Source organism: Hylobates moloch, unplaced genomic scaffold, assembly GCF_009828535.3.
Source record: "Hylobates moloch isolate HMO894 unplaced genomic scaffold, HMol_V3 SCAFFOLD_10, whole genome shotgun sequence".
In the NCBI taxonomy this organism is placed as follows: Eukaryota; Metazoa; Chordata; class Mammalia; order Primates; family Hylobatidae; genus Hylobates; species Hylobates moloch.
Window position 1 is genome coordinate 55036799 of NW_026652285.1, and position 23282 is coordinate 55060080.

The 23282-nt window shown below is 41.7% G+C and overlaps 1 protein-coding gene and 1 non-coding gene across 2 annotated transcripts in view; both read left to right on the forward strand.

The window, feature by feature from the left end:
- Positions 1-23282, forward strand: part of LOC116475416 (spermatogenesis-associated protein 31D3-like) — a 90530-nt gene that overhangs the window by 56108 nt on the left and 11140 nt on the right.
- Positions 6788-6855, forward strand: LOC116476027 (small nucleolar RNA SNORD95). Its single transcript, XR_004250099.1, has one exon. It is a non-coding gene; the product is annotated as a small nucleolar RNA SNORD95 (small nucleolar RNA).

Consider the following 23282-nt stretch of genomic DNA (forward strand, 5'->3'; position numbering starts at 1 on the left):
GAATTGAGAAATTGAAATATATTATTTATTACTATTTTTTTTTAGAGACAGGGTTTTACTCTGTCACCCAAGCTGGGGTGCAGTGGCAGGATCATAGCTCACTGCAGCCTCCAACTTCCAGGCTCAAATGATCCTCCCACCTCAGCCTCCCAGGTAGCTTGGATGACAGGCTCACACCACCACCGTGGCTAATTTTTTTTTTTTTTTTTTGTAGAGATGGGGTCTCCCTACATTGTTCAGTTTGGTCTTGAACTCCTGGCCTCAAGTGAGTCTCCCACCTATGCCTCCCAAAATGCTGAGATCACAGGTAGGAGCCATCATGCCCAAACAGAAATTGAAATATATGTGCTAAATATTCACCATTTGCCAATTGAAATGAGCTGTTTATCTCTCTCTCAATTCTGCTCTGTGACCAGCACTGCCTGTACTTTCCTTGCTTGCTGGTGTCCAAGGCATTCTGAGGCAACCACTCCCTCCACCCCCCAACCCACTCATCCCCACCCCACTGATCCCCCCAGGCAAACCAACCAAAGATGTTGGGATCCCCTAGCCTAAGCATTACTAGCGCTCCTGCTGTCTTTGGTTGGTTTGCTAATTCCTTAAGAGCCCCACCCACATCTTTGTAAACAGCATATTCATTGAACTCTCCTTAATTGCTCTCTTTGAAAGCATGGTTTCTTGCAGACCCAACTGATGCATTATTTAGGTGTGCTCATAAAGTATATTGAAGATACACATATGATGCTTTGCATTTTTATGCTAAGCTTATTAAATAAACTGAATTTAGTAGGGTACAATTAGGAAACTGCATTTTTCTTTACATAAAAAATCTGTTGCTTGATGACTTGTGATATAGATTCTTTTGTTTTGTTTTTGTTTTTGAGATGGAGTCTCCCTCTGCCGCCCAGGCTGGAGTGCAGTGGCGCCATCTCGGCTCACTGCAAGCTCCTCCTCTCAGGTTCACGCCATTTTCCTGCCTCAGCCTCCCGAGTAGCTGGGCCTACAGGCGCCCACCACCATGCCTGGCTAATTTTTTGTATTTTTAGTAGAAACGGGGTTTCACTGTGTTAGCCAGCATGGTCTCCATCTCCTGACCTCGTGATCTGCCCGCCTTGGCCTCCCAAAGTGCTGGAATTACAGGCGTGAGCCACCGTGCCTGGCCGTGATATGGAAATTTAAAATAGTAATGTAAAACTTTAAAAAGTGTTTCCACAACGAATGTAAAATAATGTTCTTTTGGATTTTTCTTCCTCGCTTCTGGAAAACAGCTTCAACAAGGTTTTGTGTTTTTTGTTTCTTTTTGTTTTGTTTTGTTTTATGAGATGGAGTCTCACTCTGTTATCCAGGCTGGAGTGCAGTGGTGCCATCTCAGCTCACTGCAACCTCCACCTCCTAGGTTCAAATGATTTGTGTGCCTCAGCCTCCCAAATAGCTGAGACTATAGGCACACACCACCATACCCAGCTAATTTTTTTGTATTTTTAGTAGAGAGGGGGTTTCACCATGTTGGCCAGGCTGGTCTTGAACTCCTGACCTCAGGTGATCAGCCCGCCTTGGCCTCTCAAAGTGCTGAGATTACAGGCGTGAGCTACCGTGCCCAGCCTAGCAAGGTTATTTTTGGATATCAGTACAGAGTGATGTTTTCAGGTACTTGGAAGCTCAGTTCAATCTAAATAAATCTTTCATCCTTCATACAATTAAGTTTGCTCCAACCTCCCACCCTCTGCCCAACGCAATCCTGATGCAAAGCTTGGGTTCAGCAGTAGGAAGGATGGGCAACACCTGTTCTTTTACTTTTCCTTCCTCTCCTGTCTCCCCTATACTCCAAGATTATGGCTCTTGATAAATATCTAGTTTAAGAATAAGATACCAGCTTCTGACAAGCACCAGCACTCTATGAGTGATCCACTTAAAAGCCTTCCTCACTTGGCTCAGGGTGAGACCATCCATCTATTATCTCTACATAAAAATTCAGCTTTGAAAACTTCCTTCCTAATGAATCTCTAGTTTTCTTTTTTATAGGCTGCTGGAGAGAACTGCAGTGGATAAGTTTGGCCCCCTCTTAGTAATTCCTGAGAGAGTTTGTCCATGCTTCTGTAGGAGGACTCTGTCACCTGTGTCAACAGCTTTGAGACTGTAGCTAAAATTGTGAGAGATCAGAAAATGTCTAATCGTACATCCTGTTATGTTTGCATATATTAAAATGCATATTGAGAGAAGCAAACAGGACTATATAAATGGAAGGAAGAAAGTGAGAAAAAGAAAAGATTATCAACAAAATTGAGCGAAAGAAAAACAAGAGGAAGTGGAGAGGAAAAAAGAACAAGAAAGACTCCTGACTTAGATGTCTTGAAATTCCTCCTAACATCTTGCCTTGCATTAGTTGACTCTTAGTTTATGGTTGCCTTTCGATGTTAAAGCCTAATAGTTTATTTGGAAAGAGTCTAATATAGTGAAATAAGTGATTTTTTTTTTTTTTTTTTTTTTTTTTTGAGACAGAGCCTTGCTCTGTCGCTCAGGCAGGAATGCAGTGGCGCAATCTTGACTCACTGCAACCCCCACCTCCCAGGTTCAAGTGATTCTCCTGCCTCAGCTTCCCACGTAGGTGGGACTACAGACACCCACCACCATGCTCGGCTAGTTTTTGTATTTTTAGTAGAGATGGGGTTTCACCATATTGGCCAGGCTGGTCTCAAACTCCTGACCTTGTGATCCACCCACCTCAGCCTCCCAAAGTGCTGTGATCACAGGCGTGGGCCACTGTACCCAGCCTAAGTGATAATTTTAAAATGAAGAAAAGGCATTTAGGAATGCTGCATTAAATTGCTAAAATTATTATTACTATTATTTTTATTTTTGGAGATGGAGTCTTGCTCTGTCATCCAGGCTGGAGTGTAGTGGCGCCATCTAGGCTCACTGGAAGCTCCGCCTCCCGGGTTCATCCCATTCTCCTGCCTCAGCCTCCTGAGTAGCTGGGACTACAGGTGCCCGCCACCACGCCCGGCTAAGTTTTTGTATTTTTAGTAGAGACAGGGTTTCACCGTGTTAGCCAGGGTGGTCTTGATCTCCTGACCTCATGATCTGCCCGCCTCGGCCTCCCAAAGTGCTGGGATTACAGGCGTGAGCCATTGCGCCCAGCCAAAATTATTTTTTAATTGTAGCAGACATTGAAATTATTTTTCTACTACCCATTTCAGTTCCCTTGAGTGACAACCATGATGTTTAGGAGGAGTGGACCTCATATTCAGATCCAGGAGAGGGACCCGATTTTCTAGATCACTGAGAATAATTCCATTTTCTTGTCATAGGGATGATACGAATTTAAGTCGAGGATGGCACTTCCCTAGCTACAGAAATAGGATCAGAATCTATGGCCGTATCACCCTGCACGTGCTTGATCTCAGAAGTTAAACAGGGTTGGGCCTGGGAAGTGCTTGGATGGGAGAAATAGGATCAGGGTAGTCCAATCAGAGTGAAGCCTGGGACTTCTGTATGGCGGTCCTAAAAACTGGCCTTGGCCTTAGCTCTGTGTTGGATGTGAATGAGAAACCACCACGAATGCTATTAGCAGTCATTTTATGAGGCCAGTCTGAGAACAAAGCCAACATATAGAGGCAGGAAAAACTGAGAGGACTGCAGGAAAAATTGAGCCAGAGCCTGGACCAAACCGTCCCTGGATCAAGCCATGAAAAGTCCTGTGGACTTTTCAGTTACAGGAGCCAGTAAATTCCCTTAATTGTTTAAGCCAGTTGAATAGCTTTTCTGTTACTTGCCACAGAAATAATCTCAATCGATAGTTCCTTTGTTGTGCTTCAGTAATTTAGGCTTAATTGAAACAAACAGGCCTCATTAAAAAAGGATACATTTATAGCTTCAGAATATAAAATACATTTATTGTTTTTGTTATATGCATATTGTAAAGGATCAAAACTAAAGTCCCAAAAGCCAAATCTCACTGTCTCATTCACAAAGAATATGGGCTATGAAATTTTAAGAAAAGCAAACCATTATAATTAAAGTTGTTTGAAGATAAAGAAAAAATTATGGATGAGCCAAAACTGAAGCAGTTTGAAAGAGCAACAGCTATTTTGACAAACTTCTGCCGAGCTAGGCAGAATAGAAATGAAGAAAAATGGATACCAGTTTAAGATCTGCGATTTGCTAGTTACTTTCATGTATATTATCACACTGAATTCTTACAATAAGCCTTTGAGTTTGCAATTATCCCCTCCCCCACCCCACCACCATTTGTGGAAGGAGGCTTATAGAGGAAAAGTAATTTTTTCAAGATCATATAGTTATTTAGTATCAGAGGCAGGATTTGAGCGCAGATTATGCTCTTTCTACAAACTTGCTGTTTGCTTATGATATATAGCTGGAAACTATAGGGGTCCTTAATGCCAGCCAGGGTTGGAACAACTTAGCTGAAACTGTCATCCTCTGGTTTCGGATGCATGTAGCAGTTGCTCCATGTGCTGGAGGTGCCTTATATTTCAGATCCTAAGCTTTAGTTATTTTGGATATTATTTAATTTACAAACAAGACTGGCCTGTTGCCTTGGGAATCGCAATGCAAGGAAAGAATTGGACTCAGTAGTGTTTGCCTGCACATAACCTAACCAAACATAGGCTGCCTCATTCTGATGCATTGCCTCCTTCTTGTTTTTCTAAAAAGATTCACTAACCCTCTGCCAATATGATAAGTGTTGGGGGAAATGAGTTTCTGAATTGTCATTCTAGGAATTGCCTTTTGCAGCTGAAACTTCACCACTTAGTTAAGCCCTCCCCTGCCATCTGCTCGGCTCCAAAACTGCTGCAAAGGTTGAGAAGAACTGCTAAAATTACAAAAAACCATATCTATGATAGAAATTCCATGGCATGAAATCTTCTCATTTTTACATCTTGTTGAACACTGGCTTCAGAGGACCATACTCTTAAGATCATCAAGGATACTGTCTTCAAAGGCAGTCCTTTCATCAGCAGATGATTGTTCGCAAAAATTCATCTGAACCAACCTCATAGTCCATTGCTTGCAAACTCATCTCATCCCCAGCTCTGGGGCCAATGAAGTCTGAGAAAATTCAAGGAGACCTCAATCAGTTTTGACAGCTACTGTTATCTTAGTCTGTTGGTACATATGAAAGTAACTTACACAGTGCTGGGCACACAGTAGGCATTGTTCCTCAGGTCTAATCGGTAGATCTGCTCATATGTTTATGAGCAAATTCATTGTCTTGTGCCCTTGAAGAATCCACATCATTATCTTTTCTCTATGTCTCCAGTCTATAATTTGTCAAGAATTGAAGTTTTTTTTTCTTTTTGAGATGGAGCCTCACTCTGTCACCCAGGCTGGAGTGCAGTAGTGGGATCTTGGCTCACTGCAACCTCCGCCTCCCGGGTTCAAGTGATTCTCCTGCCTCAGCCTCCCAAGTAGTTGGGATCACAGGAACGTGTCACCACACCTGGCTAATTTTTGTATTTTCAGTAGAGACGGTTTTACCATGTTGGCTAGGCTGGTCTTGAATTCCCGACCTCAGGTGATCCAACCACCTCGGCCTCCCAAAGTGCTGGGATTACAGGCATGAGCCACTGCACCCGGCCAAGAACCGAAGTTTCTTTTATGATCAATTCAGTCCATGTAAAGTCCTGGCTGGGTCTTTCATACTTGCTTCCATGTCTCTCTAACGTTTACTCATTCAATATGAGTGTTTATTAGATAATTTTTGCCAGTGTTAATGCTTGTCATGGAGATCCAAAGTGTCTTAAGTCATGTTCCCTAGAAACAGAGATTGAGGTAGGAATTCTTAGGCAAATGATTTAGTGAGGGAATGCTGCAAAGGTAGGAGGGATACCGTATAAGGTACGGGAAGAAGCAAGGCAATGATGTGATTTGTTGGGGCACTATGGAGAGTGAATTATACCCATAGAGGTTATTCTCCCCGTCAGCAAAGGTGCTGGGCTGTGATACCCCTGCCATCACCAGTAATTGGCTATGGACCACCCTGAGAGCAGGGGTGAGTGAAAGCCTGTGCAGACTCTCCAGCTTCTCCAGGCCAAGTGTATGAGCATGTGTACTGGTGAACACGGCTGTGTGATGACTTTTGCGTGCTCTGGGCACTTTTGCCTTCTAAGGGCTCCTTCTTTCATTAAACAATATATTAAAAATTAGGGTGGTGGGGCCGGGTGCGGTGGCTTATACCAGTAATCCCAGCACTTTGGGAGGCCGAGGTGGGTGGATCATGAGGTCAGGAGATCGAGACCATCCTGGCTAACATGGTGAAACCCTGTCTCTACTAAAAAAATACAAAATGTTAGCCAGGCGTTGTGGTGGACACCTGTAGTCCCAGCTACTCGGGAGGTTGAGGCAGGAGAATGGCATGAACGTGGGAGGAGGAGCTTGCAGTGAGCCTAGATAGCATCACTGCACTCCAACCTGGGCGACAGAGCGAGACTCTGTCACACACACACACAAAAAATTAGGGTGGTGGGCTGGGCATGGTGGCTCACACCTATAATTCCAGAGCTTTGGGAGGCCGAGGTGAGCACATCACCTGAGGTCAGGAGTTCGAGATCAGCCTGGCCAACATGGTGAATCCCCATCTGTACTAAAAATACAAAATTAGCTGGGAGGGGTGGTGTGAGCCTGTAATCCCAGCTACCTGGGAGGCTGAGACAGGAGAATCGCTTAACCCAGGAGGTGGAGGTTGTGGTGAGCCGAGATAGCACTACTGCACTCCAGCCTGGGCAATAAGAGCGAAACTCCATCTCAAAAAAAAAAAAAAAAAATTTGGGTGGTGGTGACCCCAACATTCCATCTGAATGCCTGTGCTGAAACCCAGAGGCTGTTTCTGAACCACTGCATAAAAAAGCATTAAAATTAAATTTTATGACTGCATTGATATATATATGAATATAATCCAGGTTGGAATATATTTGTTTATTTTTAGATTTTGAAAGAGATTAAAACATTTTCATGGGTTTCTAAAAGTATCATGGGAACTTGGCACTGTGCCTACTGTGTGTAATGGGTAAACTGACCCTGTTAGTGAAGGTGGAGTCATGTGGAGAGCCAGCCCTGTGTGGTTCAGGGATGCTGGAGTGCCAAGTGTATAGCTGGTTTTGTGGCTGGTCTTTGCTTCCATTTCCTACCTGCCTGGATTCCAACTAACCCTATTACCTTCTTTTTCTAAAGTCCACGCTCTACTGAGACTGTATTGGTTTGAACAACAGTGTTCCCCAAAAATTTATGTCCTCCTGGAACCTCAGGATGTGTCTTATTTAGAAATAGAATCCTTGGGCCAGGCGCGGTGGCTCATGCTTGTAATCCCAGCACTTTTGGAGGCCGAGGCGGGCGGATCACGAGGTCAGGAGTTCGAGACCACGGTGAAACCCTGTCTCTACTAAAAATACAAAAATATTAGCCGGGCGTGGTGGCGGGCGCCTGTAGTCCCAGCTACTCGGAGAGGCTGAGGCAGGAGAATGGCGTGAACCCGGGAGGCGGAGCTTGCAGTGAGCCGAGATCGTGCCACTGCACTCCAGCCTGGGCTGCAGAGCAAGACTCTGTCTCAAAAAAAAAAAAAAAAAAAAAAGCAAAGAAAAAAAGGAAATCATCTAAGGGAGTTTAACAAAAATGCAGATTGTTAGGCTTCACTCCTAGAAAATCAATGAGTCTAAGGCTCAAGGATCTATATATTTAAATATAACCACGGTGACTTGGATCAAGTGGTCCATGAACCACACTTTGAAAAGCACTGCTCTGTACTATGAGATGCCAAATACACAGTGTGAATTATTTTGTATCCTACAATATTTTATTCAACACAAGTTTCCGCCTTGTGTATGTCTAGCTGTTCCAGCACGATTTATTGTAATGACCATTCTTTCTCCATTTCTTGTAGTTTCATTTTTTGTCATAAAACAAGTGTCCATATGTACTCAAGTTCTAGGCATGACTCTCCTATTTTATTCTCTCTATATAATCCCTATCATCATCCATTATAAACACACTTTGAGAAATTCTTCTGTGGATCAAAGGGCAAGAAACCTTGGAACACCCCATGAATCATTTTATGAGTGGGCATAATATCAGTAAAATTTAGAGATGATCATTTAGAAAGCAGTGCCCAGCATTTCCTGGAATCCTTATTTAAATACATCCATATGATCTACCAAATACAATTTCTGATGTTTTCAGAAATCTGTATATAGTTCAGTGACACCCAGGAACTACTCTTTTTCCCTCTCCATTTTCATTGCTTTCCTTCCCCAAAACCTCTTTTGCCAAATCAGTAGTACAACATTTTGGAAAACAAGTCCTCGTTTATTAAGAGCACCTTATCTGACATTCAAATGTCGTCAGGAAAGAAAGATAAAATATAGACTTAGTAGTATTTATCTCTCAGCTGTTCTACCTTTGAACAAAGGTTTCACCTCCCAGCAATTTGCTACTGCCTCAAATAGGGTGCCTGTTGTAAATGTAGCTTGATTGAGTTAGATTTAAAAATGAGAAAAAAGGCCAGGTGTGGTGGCTCATGCTTGCAATCTCAGTACTTTGGGAGGCTGAGGCAGGCGGATCACGAAGTCAAGAGATCGAGACCATCCTGGCCAACATGGTGAAACGTCATCTCTACTAAAAATACAAAAATTAGCTGGGCATGGTGGTGCATGCCTGTAGTCCCAGCTACTCAGGAGGCTGAGGTGGGAGAATTGCTTGAACCCAGGAGGCGGAGGTTGCATTGAGCCAAGATTGTGCCACTGCACTGCAGCCTGGCAACAGAGCGAGACTCCATCTCAAAAAAAAAAAAGAGAAAAAACCCCTCAATATATTATACATATTTGTCTGCTTGTAAAAGAGACTTCTGTTTAAATGTAGTTTAATGCCAGCAAAGTAATTTTGGTCAAGCAAGCTCTTAAAAACAACTTTTAGGCCGGGCGCAGTGGCTCACGCCTGTAATCCCAGTACTTTGGGAGGCCGAGGCAGGCGGATCATGAGGTCAGGAGTTCAAGACCAGCCTGGCCAAGATGGTGAAACCCTGTCTCCACTAAAAAAAGCTTAGCCAGGCGTGGTGGTGAGCGCTTGTAATCTTAGCTACTTGGGAGGCTGAGACAGAGAATTGCTTGAACCCAGGAGGCAGTGGTTGCAGTGAGCCGAGATCTTGCTACTGCACTTCAGCCTGGGCGACAGAGTGACACTCTGTCTCAAAAAAAACAAAACAACAACAACAAAAACAAAACAAAAAAACCCTTATTTTTATAGTATTACATAAAACAAGTTAAAAAGATTGCATTTGTGTTGAATCACAGGTGAGGAAACTGAGGAACACAGCTGTGAAATTACTTAGCTAAAACCATGAAGGAAATTGTATAAACAACACGAGATTTCACTGCATTGCTTTTCGGTGAGTTCTGAGGTTGGAGGCAGTCACCCAGCTGGATTTTCAGAGAGGGCAGCAGCTTTCCATTAGAAATGGTTCAGGCTTGCAATACCAAGTTTCAATTTATATCTGTAGTTGTGGATAGTCAAGTGGTGACCCAGCTGGTCACAGGAAAAGAGTGTGGGCTAAATGAAGGGTTGCTATTCGCATGATAACGGTATCACCACCTCCAATTCTGAACAGCACAGAATTTCTCAACAGCACGGAAAGGGACTTTTTGTTTTGTTCTTCAATATAGGGGGTGTGATGGCCTCAGAATGAGCCCTGTTATGTGGTATATACAATTTCTCCATTCTCTGTCAGTAAGAAGCCCAACAACTAAGTGTGGGAAGAATTTCAATTATTCTGTAGCCAACTGTCCAGCATGTAGGACCTCAACTGATGAACTGATGATCAACTGGGGAGAAGCAAATAGGTTTGGAGACCTAAGAAGTCACCCACAGCTACCATGCTAATGGCAGATGTGCATGGGCCCTCCTCTTTCTGCTCAGACAGCATAGTTCTATGAGACAGGGTCTCACTCTGTCACCCAGTCTGGAGTGCAGTGGCATGATCCTGACTCACTGCAACCTCCACCTCCTGGGCTTAAACAATCCTCCCACCCCAGCCTCCCGAGTAGCTGGGATTACAGGCATGTGCCACCATGCCCGGCTAATTTTTGTATTTTCAGTAGAGACAGGGTTTCGCCATGTTGTTCAGGCTGCTCTCAAACTTCTGGCCTCAACTGATCCACCTGCCTTGGTCTCCCAAAATGCTGGGATTACAGGCGTCAGCCACTGCGCCCAGCTTTTCTACCTTTCGAGCATAATTAGCTGAAAATTTCCTCTAGTAGTGTGCATAATTATCAGAATGACCAGTACTTTCTGTGCTAGTCTAGTCATATTTTATTGTCATATTAGAAATAAAGGTCATTATGTTAATGGTTGAAGTGGATGTTTTGGGTAGCCGCCGTCCCTGACGGGGGAGTGGGCAGTGCTGGGGAACAGGATGGTGAGTCATATCTGTAAGAGAAAACGGAATTCCCTTTGAACGTATTTCTCAAGCTTCTCTGATAATATGGGTTAATCTGCACTGTTGGTTAAACATACAGATTTCCAGGCTTTTCCTTTGGGGATGCTCATTAAGATTGAGATATGTCCCTGGAATATGTATTTTTAACAACCATGTGATTTTTGTCATTAGAGAAGTGTGGGAAGCCCTACCCTATGAAGTATGATCTTGAAACAGTGGTCAGAGACTGGGAGTCCCTGATTCCCAAATATCCACCATCATTGCCTTAGAATATTTCTCTCTTTCTTACCACTTTCTCAAACCTCTATTGTCTACCTCCCACTAATTACCATTCAGTCCCACATGGTTGTCTTATTCTTACCTCAAATTTATTGTGTCCTCATCATTTCACCTCTGTCAACAATTTCCATTCCATTTCAAGTCATACCCATTCTACACACTGAGTCACGGTGGCACCAAATGATTTGCTATTCCACCCTATATCATGCTCTTCAAACCTTTTTACGTTTCCACGTTGCATTTGCTGCATACACTGCCTTCTCTCACTATTCAGCCCATTGCACTTCTGTTTCTTCTTCAAGAGTTCATACATCATTTCCCTAGGGAAAGTTGGCTAACCATATGCAGAAAGATGAAACTGGACCCCTACCTATCATCATAGACAAAAATTAACTCAAGAAGGATTAAAGATAAATGTAAGACCTCAAACTATAAAGTTTCTAGAATAAGATCTAAGAAATCCCCTCTGGACATCAGCCTTGGCAAAGAATTTATGACCAAGTCCTCAAAAGCAATTGCAGCAAAAATAAAAATTGACAATTGAGACCTAATTAAATTGAAGAGCTTCTGCACAGAAAAAAAAAAAAGAAAAAGAAAAAGAAAAAAACTATTAAAAGAGTAAATAGACAACCAACAGAATGGCAGAAAATTCTCCAACTATGCATCTGATAAAGGATTAATATCCAGAATCTATAAGGAACTTAAATCAACACACAAAAAAAGCATAACTCCGTTAAAAAGTAGGCAAAGGACATGGACAGATACTCCTCAAAAGAAGACATACAACGGCCACAAAAATACAAAAAAAAATGCTCAGCATCACTAATCATCAGAGAGATTAAAATCAAAACCACAATGAGATACCATCTCACATCAGGCAGAATGGCTATTACTAAAAAGTAAAAACATAACAGGTGCTGTCAAGGCTGTGGGGAAGAGGGAACGCTTATACGCTGTTGGTGGGAATATAAATTGTAGGTTAGTGCAAAAGTAACTGCAGTTATTGCCATTAAAAGCAATGGCAAAAACCTCAGTTACTTTTGCACCAAGCTAATAGTTAAGCCACTGTGGAATTAATTTGGAGATTTGTCAAAGGACTAAAGTAGAGCTATCATTTGACCCAGCAATCCCATTACTGGGTATATACCCAGAGGAAAATAAATCATTCTACTAAAAAGGCACATGCACTCATATATTCATTGCAGCACTATTCATAATAACAAAAACATGGAATCAACCTAGGTGTCCATCAATGGTGGATTGGATAAACAAATCACGGCTGTAATCCCAGCACTTTGGGAAGTTGAGGTGGGCGATCACAAGGTCAGAAGTTCGAGACCAGGCTGGCCAACACAGTGAAACCCCGTCTCTACTAAAAAATACAAAAATTAGCTGGGCATGGTGATGCACACCTGTAGTCCCAGCTACTCGGGAGGCTGAGGCAGGAAAATCACTTGAACCTGGGAGGCAGAGGTTGTGGTGAGAGATGATGCTACTGCACTCCAGCCTGGGTGACACAGTGAGACTCATTCTCAAAAAAAAAAAAAAAAAAAAAAGAAAGAAAGAAAATGTGGGACATATACACCATGGAACACTATGCAGCCATAAAAAGAACAAAATCAAGTTCTTTGCAGCAACGTGGATGCAGCTGGAGGCCATTATCCTAAGTGAATTAACACAGAAACAGAAATCCAAATGCTGCAGATTCTTACCTGTAAGAAGGAACTGAACATTGGGTACTCACGGACATCAAGATGGGAACAATAGACACTGGGGACTCCACAAGGAGGGTGGAAGGGATGGGGAAAGGGCTGAAAAACTTCCTGTTGGTTACTATGTTCACTCTCTGGGTGACGGGATCATTTATACCCCATACCTCAGCATCAAGTAATATACCCATGTAACAAAGTGGCACATGTACCCACTGAATCGAAAATAAAAAATGGAAAACAAAAAATAAATAAAACTAAAATAAAGTAAAAGGAAATCTTCTGTACCTCCTCCAGGAGGAGCTAATTCTTCCCTCTATCTCCTGACACTTTGGATTTCTCTTGTCTAGAATGCAGGGTGTATTGTAATTATTTGTTTCCTTGTCTGTCTCTCTCAGTAGGCAGCATGCGTAGGGACAATGCCTTCATCTTTATATTCCAGTTCCTAGCAGAGTATACGATGGGAATTTTAGAGATATTTGCTGAGCAAACTTTAGACTTTTAATAACTTTATTAAATGATTACTATCAAATAAAAAGATATGAGTTAATTTTAAAAAGTCATATGAAAAAGACACATGTACACACGTTTATAGTAGTACAATTTGCAATTGCAATGATATGAAACCAACCTAAGGGCCTATCAAGAAATGAACGGGTAAAAAACATGTAGTATATATACACACCATAGAATACTACTTAGCCCTGAAAAGGAACGAAATAATATTTTTTGCAGCATCTTAGATGGAGCTAGAGGCCATTATTCTAAGTAAAGTAATTCAGGAATGGAAAACCCAATATCATATATTCTCACTTATAATTGAGCTAAGCCATGAGGATGCAAAGGTATCAGAATGATATAATGGACTTTGGGGACTCAGTGGGGAAGGGTTGGAAAAGGGTGAGGGATAAAAGACTACATATTGGGTACTGTGTACACTACTTTGGGAACGGGTGCACCAAAATCTTAGAAATCACCACTAAAGAACTTATCTATGTAACTAAAAACCACCTGTACCCCTTTTGAAATAAAAGCTATTGAAATAAAAATGGGCAGGGTGCAGTGGCTCATGCCTGTAGTCCCACCACTTTGGGAGGCCGAGGCTGGTGGATCACGAGGTCAGGAGATCGAGATCATCCTGGCTAACACGGTGAAACCCTGTCTCTACTAAAAATACAGAAAATTAGCTGGGTGTGGTGGCGGATGCCTGTAGTCCCAGCTACCTGGGAGGCTGAGGCAGGAGAATGTCGTGAACCTGGGAGGCAGAGCTTGCAGTGAGCTGAGATCGCGCCACTGCACTCCAGCCTGGGTGACAGAGCGAGACTCCATCTCAACAAAAAAAAAAAAAAGAAAAGAAAGAAAAATGAAAACGTTATGGGTTAATTTATTTATGTAACTCCAGGTATTCATTCATTCATGGGTCCATTTATTTATATGCTAAGCATATAAGTGGAGAGATGCATATCTTTTACTTAAAAATTTTTTTTCTTCTTTTTCTTTTCTTGGGTTATCTTCAGACTGAAGAGAAACAAATGTAAAATAATTATATAGTGACTGAAAGATTTGCTGTAGTGAAAAGTGCCAAGAAGGATACCCAGTGGGGACAGTGGAAGTATATGGAGTGTGGGGTGAGTGCTGTTGATAAAAAGAAATGGTCTAGGGAAAAGGGGAGTGCAGAGGCTTCCAGGCCCAGGAAAGAGTCTGCTCAAAGGCCCTGGGATGGAAGGGAGCATTGTCAGACAGGGAACCGAAAGACAGGGTGTCTGGAGCAGAGAGAGCAAGCGGATCTATGTCCAGAAGAAAGGCTGTTGCCCAGAGCACACAGATTCTCACAGGCCCTTTTAGGAAGCTTTGTCTTTATCCTAAATGCAGAGGGAAACCAATGAAAAGTGGAGTGGTTTTGGTATGTTACTATTACATTTTTGTGGGAATTACATTGGCCAAATGATAATTTGCTCTATTGTTTATTTTTGTGTTGACTACGCCAGTTTCCTTAGGACAGGAACCATAGCTTACATTTCTTAGAGTTCCCAGCATTTCATACTATACAGTAAGTAGAGTTGGGGAACCAAGAAACGTGTGCTGCCTGTTCTATTTTAGATTCTTGAGAGTGAGGTTTTATATAAACACACTTAGAAAGAAACTTAGTTGGCTGGGCACTATGGATCACGCCTGTAATCTCAGCAGTTTGGGAGGCTGAAGCAGGTGGATTGCTTGAGCTGAGGAGTTCAAAACCAGCCTGGGCAACATAGCAAAACCTGTCTCTTAAAAAAAAATCAACAACAAAAATTAGCTGGATGTGGTGGCACGTGCCTATAGTTATAGCTACTTGTGAGGTTGAGGCAGGAAGATCACTTGAGCCAGGGAGTTTGAGCCTGCAGTGAGCTATGATTTCACCACTGTACTCCAGCCTGAGTGACAGGCAAGACTCTGTCTCAAAAAAAAAAAAAAAAAAAGAACTTAGTTAACCAAATCCATTGGATAGCTTGCTATGATATTTATGATATGCAATTTGTGTGAAAATGGTGAGAAATGAATATGGTGGATGGACAGCTGGTTATCCATTACTAACTTGATTGAAAAAAACTGTTTCTTAAGTGTTTGGGAAACTAATAGTCAGGGTTAGTTGCAGAAGAGCTCACTTCCCTTGTTCAATTAAGTTATTTTATTGCTCATGATGTTTGAAGTTTTGCCATTACAAAATCATTATTCAGGCCTTGAAAGACACTTTGGTCTTTAAAAAATCCTCTTTGAAAATATAAATACCTAACGTCAGGTAAAAGATGTACTAAATTTGTCAGCTGACATCTTTGGGATATTTTGATGGGCTCCAAATATTAAGGATACACACATACACACACACACACACACACACCTGGGTTAGGGCAGACACATCTGTGATGTGGAAGTGAAGTTAGTTTGGTGGCCAGAAATGAGTATCATTTTGTGAATGTTGGCAATGATTCTGCCATAGACTATCACTGAATCTGCCTGGAATTGGGTTTCACAGTAAAACAGAGTGCTTGTCCAAGCATGCAGCTTACTGCTTGAAAGGGTCTTGCCTCACCCAAGCTGGAATGCAGTGGCCTTTAAGCTTACTACAGCCTCAAACTTCTGGGCCCAAGTGATCCTCAGCCTCCCAATGGTCTTTGTAGACCGCCTGATGGAGTCTCATGGCACAAGAAGATTAAAACAGTGTCTCCAATTTTAATAAATTTTTGCAATCCATAAAAAAAAAAAAAAAAAAAACAGAGTGCTTGTCTCTCTAATCTCCAGGACACTATAAAATTTAATCATATGATGAGGAAAAGTGTGATGAACTTTGGGACGTGAGCTGCTTTGTTATATAAGCTGAGCTGGTGGCACTGTCTACACAAAGCTTTTGTATTTCCTTCCTTCCTTCCTTTCTTCCTTATTCCCTCCCTCCTTCCTTCCCTCCCTCCCTCCCTTCCTCCCTTCCTCTCCGCTCCTCTCCTCTCCTCTCCTCTCCTCTCCTCTCCTCTCCTCCTCTCCCCTCCCCTCCCCTGTCCTCTCCTCTCCTTTCCTTTTTCTTCCTTCTTTTCACAGTTAATCACAAGCCTTTAATGAGACAGGGCCACAGACATGATCACTCAACATCTGATATAAGGAAGAGGGAGGTTAAATACATATGCAGGGTGTCACCCAGCCATAGGCCAGGAGTGTGTTGGATGGGTCTACATGATCCATATGGACTTCTAATCACGGGAGCTCTGTGTGGGGGCAGGACCAGGTGGGGTGGGAGTGTCCCAGTGCCTGCTGCATAGCTCTCTGGGGATCTGGCCTCCTCTCAGCTCAGCAGCCTGCACGGTTTGCCTGCACCACGACACTCACTGGTTTTATGGCAGGAGGCAGAAGCCATGGAAGTGAGTGGAAAACAGAGCACACAGCTCTGTGGATACTGGTGACACTTCATGACTGTGACCCAGAATGAACTAACACACACAGGGACACAGGACATCATTGGTCCCGGGCCTCTGTCCATGACCAGGTGGTCAGCAGAAGGACTTCTGCACCTGACTATACAATAGGCCTTTGTGTTTCAATGACCATCTGAAATCCACTTTTCAGGAACAAGTTCTTTTTGTAAGGTAAGGATTTCATTAGAATATCAGTAGAGCTAATATTAAAATAGTGCTTTCTTATCTTCCATCAAATTCTCCAGACTGCTTTATTTGTCCCATTGCTCAACAAATTCCTAGTTGTTGGAAGGGAGATGAATGGGGAGAGTCTCTGTTGAGGTTTTGGGGTGAGAGTGGTTTTTCCAGATTATTCCATGACAATTTGAAATTTTCACTCTCTGCATGATGGGGGTGCATTTACACTGCATGCTTTCCATGATGATTTTTCTTATTTCCCTCTAGGGTGTTCTCCACTCTGCCCTGTGGATTTCTACAACATTACTTTCAAGTTTGGCAATTGTGCCTCATTGAATCAATTGGTGACATGGCAAATCTTGTATTAAAAATAGTTTTTAAATGAATAAAACCATTCTATTGGTAAACGTAACTACGTAATTTTCCCACAGATTCACCAGAGATGTCATAGATCTTCTTTGGGATTTCAATAAATTAAAAAATCACCACCTATGAATAAATATGTCATTATTCAAGCCACCACACTAACCAAAAACTGATCTGCCCATTTTTTAAACTTTTCCCCTGAGAGATGCTCAAATTCTATGATTCACCGAGTAGAATCTAAGTCAGGAGTCAGCAAACAGTAGTTCAAATCTGGTTAGCAGAATTTCTCTGTAAATACATTTTTTATTAGAAATTAGCCATGCCATTTGTTTAAGGACTGGCTGTGGCTGCTTTTGTGTTATAGCATCAGAGCTGAGTAGTTGCCACGGAGCCGGATGACCCACAGCACTGACAGCTTTTACTATCTGGCCCTTTACAGAAAAAATTTGCTGATATTGGACTAACATATGCTTCTATAGATTCTTTGACCATTAATTAGGTTTGAACTCCTTGAAAGCACAGACTATCTCCTATTTCCCTTTGTATCTTCAGTGCATATCACACTGTGTCTTGTTGGAAAGAAGAGCTCAGGTTCAAATGAAGGAAAGGAACCTAATCGAGCTGTATAAATAATCATGGGTCCCCCTCTCAAAATCTTAAATATTACAGGAAAGAATCACTGAAAACCAGCCACTGGGTGATTTTAAAATTTAATTAATTAATTAATTTATTTTTTGAGACAGGGTTTAGCTCTGTTGACCAGGCTGGAGTGCAGTGGTGTGATCTCAGCTTACTGCAACCTCCGTCTCCTGTGCTTAAATGATCCTCCCACCTCAGCCTCCCAAGTAGCTGGGACTACAGGCACATGCCACCACACCTGGCTAATTTTTGTATTTTTAGTAGAGACAAGGTTTTGCCATGTTGCAGAGGCTGGTCTCAAACTCCTGACCTCAAGTGATCCACCCACCTCGGACTCTCAAAGTGCTGGTATTACAGGTGTGAGCCATCGCGCCTGGCTGAATGATTTTTTAATAACGACAATTTTGGATTGATTCTCAAAAATATCTGTGTCAATAGAGCAGACTCTGATCTTGGTGCCCTCCAAAGGGTTGCCTGTGTTCTCATTTCAGCAATTCAGGGATGGGAAGAGACCAATGCAACTTTTGCTTTACAAAGAGAATTTTCATACCTAATCTCCCAAAAGTATTGCTAAGGATGCCCCAGTGTCAGGTGCTGGGCAGCATGGCCAAGAAATAGCTAAGCCAGGATGCTGGGGATATTTGTATTCTCCACTCACTCTTCCAGCAGGCAAATTCTGTCTTGCAATTTGTTATTACATGAAAAAAAGGAAGTGTTTGGGAAGCAATGTAGCCTGTACTCTGTACTTTTTCTACCTTTGTTTGAATGCTCTTGGTTGACTTTGCCTACTTATGTAAATTTGAGAAACAACTGGAATGTAATTTTTTTAAATTGATATATTTAATACTTTGTTTGAGTAAGCATTGGAAAGGGCTCAGAAAAAATAATCTTGGGTAGTTTCCTTAATATCCAAGCCAAAGCTGGCAAATATGTAGCAAGTTTATTATCAGTCTGACCCCTTTCCTCCCTTCTCCGACCAGATGTCACTAACAGATCACTGCATTTTTTTTTTCAGACAGACCCTCAGAATCTTTAAAATGTGCCCAGATAGCCACCATTATTAAAATTGGCACATGAGGTGCACTTACCTTCCAAAACTGATCTTATGTATTTCTAGATGTGAGAATCTTGAGTGATGTGAGTCACATTTTAGTTGGATTTTCATACGTTTTCAGCTAGATTTTAGTTAGATTTTCACAAAAAGCATTACTATCTTAATTGTTTGTGAAGTTCACTTAGGCAAAAATTATGTATTTCAAGGCAACACTAGATAAAACTTGGTGCTTTTTGAGCCCTCCTCTTGGTGCTGGTAGGTTATTTAGGGCCTTGGAAAGGAAGAAATCTCATATTCTATGTCTAAATTATGTTAAAACTGTGCAGACATCCAGTTTCCAAGGCCCCTGAGAGAAAACACACATACAGACACACACACACATGTGCATGCAACAATGAATTAAGGAGATAAGAATTAAACCTGTCTTGGCCTCAGTTTCCAATTTGTAAAATGAGAAAGCAGACAAGGTTTCTCAGTCAGACTGGAAAGTTCTCCAAGGTCACTTCCAAGAGTGTAGCAGACATCTCACCACCTGTTGCCCGTATTAGCCCTTCATGGACAGTGAGATTAAAAACACAGGTTGCTCTCCAGTGAAACTGTAATTGCAGAGCTTTAATTAGAAAAAGAAACAAAATACTCTTAGATTATGTTTTTCTAATTTTATTTTTAATTGTGTTTTTATTGTTTCCATTTTATTTCAAAAAGAGAAATGAAAACCTCAAGTTTCCAAAGAGCTGCACACATTTCTTCCCCATACAACTGCTTTAGCAAGTTAACTAAAACAATTTTCTAAAACGTACTTTTAATGAAAAACTCCAATCTCTGAAATTTGTCTTGAAGATTTTTTTTTCTTCAGACCTCTTACAGGACTCTGGAGTTTCCATACCTTAGTGCCAAGAGCATAGCAAAGGAATTTGACTCAATTTAGTAATTACCTCGTGTTAGTCTAGCTCAAAGTTGTTTTGCTCTTAATGGCTTAGGAGAGCCATTTAGATACTTTGATTCTAGCAATAAAGTTCCAATGGGAAGGTGGGTGAATGGCCGTGTAATATTTAGCTTATTATAACGGCCATAGCCAAAGCTTTTCCAGAGTAAATTTTTACCAGACTCAGACTAAGGATGGGTCACTGTGGAGGAAAGCATGAGAAAATAGGAAGGAGAAAATAAGTCTGGGAGAGTGCTTTCCCTCTCCAAATTAGGCCCCAGGATTGTAGTGGACATTTGTTTTAGTCCTTTCTCATAGCCAGAGGGAAAGTTTTCCCCAGCATTCTCCCCATGTGCTTCCAGGATCCTGACGCACCCTTACTGTATTAGTCAGTGTTCTCCAGATTAAAACAGAACCAGTAAGATATATATATAAGCTATGGCCTGAGAACAAAAGGGGCCCATGGTGTAAGTCTCAGTCTGAGGGCAGGAGAAGATTGATGCCCTAGCTCGGCAGGAAGGTAGAAAAAAGGAGCAAATTCTTCTTTCCCTTATGTTAACTCATAAAATTAACCATACACCAAGGCTTCACAGTGGAGCATGTACATTAAACCACAGATTCCAAAACTATCTGTAGTAAAGGACTCCTCACCCCTGCATCCACTGTGGATTGACAGTTGTGTAAAATACAACAAAAACGAATCAACAAAAAAAAATGACACACGAGGCCGGGCGTGGTGGCTCACGCCTGTAATCCCAGCGCTTTGGGAGGCCGAGGACGGCGGATCACGAAGTCAGGAGATCTAGACCATCCTGGCAAACATGGTGAAACCCTGTCTCTACTAAAAATACAAAAAAATTAGCCGGGCCTGGTGGCAGGTGCCTATAGTCCCCGCTACTCAGGAGGTTGAGGCAGGAGAATGGCGTGAACCCGGGAGGCGGAGCTTGCAGTGAGCTGAGACCACGCCACTGCACTCTAGCCTGGGTGATAGAGCAAGACAAAAAAAAAAAAAAAAAAAAAAAAAAAAAAAGACAAACACACACAGAATACAAGCCTCAATTTTTTATTATTAGATTGAATTACCCTGTCAAATTGCAGTAAAATTTCTAACCACTCTCGATTTCTATATTCATCTTGTGACACACAGTCACAAAATGTGTGGACAGGGACTGGTCCACGTATCACACTTTGAGTAGCCTGACTTAGCTAGACCATTAGTGCTCTCTGGTTACCAGTGATTATTTCAGGAGTATTCTTATAACCTAAGCTGGTCCTGGACCCTCAAAGTTGGCTCTTTGCTTGGGAATGCCAGGACAATGATTCTCCTTTCTCCTGGCTGGATGCCATCTTCGGCCACCAGAGACATGGCCTGAGAATGAGTGAATACTGAGAAGCCATATCCAAGGGAGAGTAAGTGAGAAGCTGGATTTACTCCTCTATTGTGGAGAAATATAAGCCCATAAGTTAACATTTTTGTATAAACCAGAATTCATCTTGTTTTATATCACTGGCTAGAGAAAGAGTATTATGTGATACAGTAACTGGTTTGTATGTTTCCCCATGAACTCTCACCAGCTTCTGTTTGCCAGTTTTCTTTCCAAAACACAGAGCTGAGTGTGCTGTTCTTATGGTATAGAAAAATTCGCTTCCCACTGCCCTCAGTGCAAAGGTCCAGCTTCTTACATTGTCATTTAAAGTCTTTCACATTGGGTCCCCTTCTACTTTTTCAGCCTAATTTTTTGCTAGGTTCATCCTCAGGCACATATCTTATGCTTTAGTTTGACCAGACATGCACTTTTCTAGATACTGTAGATTTGTTCATGTTCTCTGTGTGGATTGCATTTCCCCTTTCAACACCATTTTCTGACTTACTAAGAATAGAACCTCAAAAATATAAGGTGTTCATTACTCTTTTTTTTTTTTTTTTTGAGACCGAGTCTCGCTCTGTCACCCAGGCTGGAGTGTAGTGGCGTGATCTCGGCTCACTGCAACCTCTGCCTCCCGGGTTCACGCCGTTCTCCTGCCTCAGCCTCCCAAGTACCTGGGACTACAAGTGCCTGCCACCACGCCCAGCTAATTTTTTGTATTTTTAATAGAGATGGGGTTTCACCGTGGTCTCGATCTCCTGACCTTGTGATCCACCCTCCTCAGCCTCCCAAAGTGCTGGGATTACAGGCATGAGCCACCGCGCCTGGCTAGGTGTTCATTATTCTTAAATGTTAATTATTACACGTCATCATTCTGGCTGATTTCAAGGGCTAAGTTTGAGAGGGTTGGCAAGAGGGCAAAGTGAGGCACCCAGAGACTTGATGAAAAGTGCATTTAGACCCCAAAGCTCTCGTTTCATAGAGATTCTAATATGGTTGGTTGTACTACAAAAATCTGAGAGCAACAAGCTTAGACAAAATGTAACTTTATTGCCATGTATACTGAGTATCCTCAAATGGTAGCATATTACTGCAGTAGAATTTTTGGAAAAGACTCCTCTTTGGAGACAATATAACTAAGTGCAGTGTGAAATCCAAGAACAGACTTCTGGGTGGCGATGTAGGTAAATTGGGAAGATGTCATGGGGTAGTGGTGAGACAGTGCCACTCTACCAGAAGCCACCTCTGCCACCTCCCAAAGGCTGCCTAAAATGCTCTGGTAAGAGGTTATTACAAGGCATGGAGGTAGATACATTAGAATGTGTGAAATGTTTTCCTGGGAGGGATGACATTTTAAACTTTTATTTTATACATTACTGGGAGTCATATGTAATATAATTCTTCAAAGCAAGTTTTAAGAAGAGGATAGGAAAAAAAACAAAACAAAAAAACTCTATAAAGACAATGATGCTAAGTGTGGAAATAAAAAGTTACCTAAGAGGTGATGAAGTACCAAAAATAGTTTTTCATTACTTCTCAAATTTGTCAGCATTTAATGGGCAAAGTGAATATTCTTAGCTATACAACTGCTTTAATTTTAGGATTGGGGATACTTTTAATTTTACAAAATTACATATTAATATTGTTTAAAGTAGAAGCATCGAGAATGTAGAGAATTTATTCATTAGAGCTCTAATACTTATTTGCTGTCTGATCTAGAGAAGTCACTTACCCTCTCTGAGCTTTGGTTGCATTCACTGATAAAATAGGCACAATATTCAGAGAAAGTCTAAGTGCCTGTTACAATAAAAGCAAATTAAAAGAGAAAAAAAACAAAAACAAAAAAGGCACAATACCTGACCTGCTAACCTCATAGGTTGTGAAAATGCACTGAGACAGCTGGAAGTAGACTTCTTTATAAGGTGGGCAAATTTATTATTTCTAGTTGGTGCTAGTGCAGAAAGGATAAGTGGTGTGAAGCACTGCCACTCAATGTCAATGGAATTTACTGTTGGCGGTACAAAAAAAGAAAATAAATATATCTCTAGTTTCTTGTTCTTTTAAATTTTGAAGGAGCTTGTACCAGGTTCAGAAAGGGAATTTTATTAGCATTTGGGGAAAAGCCTTTTTACTGAAACTTCTTGAAGCTTTCAACTGTGGGCACACATATGTTTGTAGAGACATCTACCTAATGAATGACATTTTAAAAGAGAGAAGATGTTCTTTGACCATCTTCTCAAAGAATTATTAATTTGTATCAGAAAATTGGAGAGGGAGGACATGCAGGAATTTCTTGCTAAGAAGCATGATGTGTCTGAGGAGTTATGACCCACAGTATCTGATCTGTTCCAGAGATCACTTGGCGATTGTAAATGCTGGAGGTG